Source organism: Hyla sarda, unplaced genomic scaffold (genome assembly GCF_029499605.1).
Source record: "Hyla sarda isolate aHylSar1 unplaced genomic scaffold, aHylSar1.hap1 scaffold_216, whole genome shotgun sequence".
In the NCBI taxonomy this organism is placed as follows: domain Eukaryota; kingdom Metazoa; phylum Chordata; class Amphibia; order Anura; family Hylidae; genus Hyla; species Hyla sarda.
In genome coordinates this window covers 857-1,992 of record NW_026608828.1, presented here as the reverse complement: position 1 = coordinate 1,992, position 1,136 = coordinate 857, and the positions used below count along the sequence as shown (strand labels likewise).

The following is a 1,136-nucleotide window of genomic DNA, read 5'->3' as shown; positions in this document are numbered from 1 at the left end:
TAGATAGATATAGATAGATACACATACATACATACATACATACATACATATGTGTGTATTGTTGGAGTTGCAAACATGGGTGCACTTGACAAACTCAGTGCGGCTATTCCCCATTGAAAGACTGTTGCATCCAGGACCCTTAGCACTGTGATATGCTACTCAATACCACTGGCATGGCCAGGTGTAAACAACATCTGACCTTTGTTGTGTATGTAACCATGGAGATTGTGATGTCACCTAGGCCCACCAAAGAACAGCCTTGTCAGAAGCAGCACTGCCATGAGCAGAAGCAGCAGCACCATAGGTTTTCAAATAAGCTGGATTTAACCAAGACAAGTGAGTTAAATAGGATGCAGGTATGTCCTCTATCCTTACAGCTTCCCGTGGCTGTTGGTTTTATACCGTTTGGGGACAGCCAAGGAGGCGTCAGCAGGCAACACAGGTAAGTGTGTGCTTGTGTGTGTGTGTATTTCCTATGCAGATCCTAAACCCAGTATCAAATGCAAGTAGGAGGAGTAAGAAGGGTTCCTGCCAAAGCCAGGTTATGGATTGCATTTAAAAATGGTCCATCAGAGTGAAATGGACTCCCATCTTCCTGCTTAGCAATAATGATATGGGTTTAGGGCCTGCTGTGTGTACTAGTGGGTGACTGCCACCCAGCCAGAGTGTGTATGGGAGGCTGCCAGCCAGCCTCCCTTCCTACAAGTAGTGATGGTGCATGTGAAGGGGACAGCGTTGGTTCCTCCCCTTTCACAGTTATCACTTCTCATTCTTCCTTTTGGCTGGTATCAAATGTGGTGTCTGTTTATATCAGTTTAATATCTGATATGTTCCCTATCTGGTAGCATATATTAAGTGCACCACCAGGGTTCAGTGTTGAAAAGAAAGATTACCTGTTTATTTGCTGCTGCAGCTGCTTGCTGGCTAGTCCAGTGGGCCCCTACTGCAGGCAAAAGACATTAGGTGGTGCTGCTTGTGTCTGGCCCCTGTTGGAGCGACCAGGCACAGGACTGCTGCTGCTGAATGTCCTCTTTAATTGAATAAGCTCAGCAACCAGCACACCTGTGCAGGTTGGACATGACATGATAGGTAGCTGTCTTTCAGGTAGTGGGTGCTGAATCTTGTTAATTGACATG

The 1,136-nt window shown here is 46.2% G+C and overlaps 1 pseudogene; it reads left to right on the top strand.

The window, feature by feature from the left end:
* Positions 1-763: 763 nt before the first annotated feature.
* On the top strand, positions 764-866 carry LOC130319707 (U2 spliceosomal RNA; annotated as a pseudogene).
* Positions 867-1,136: the final 270 nt, after the last annotated feature.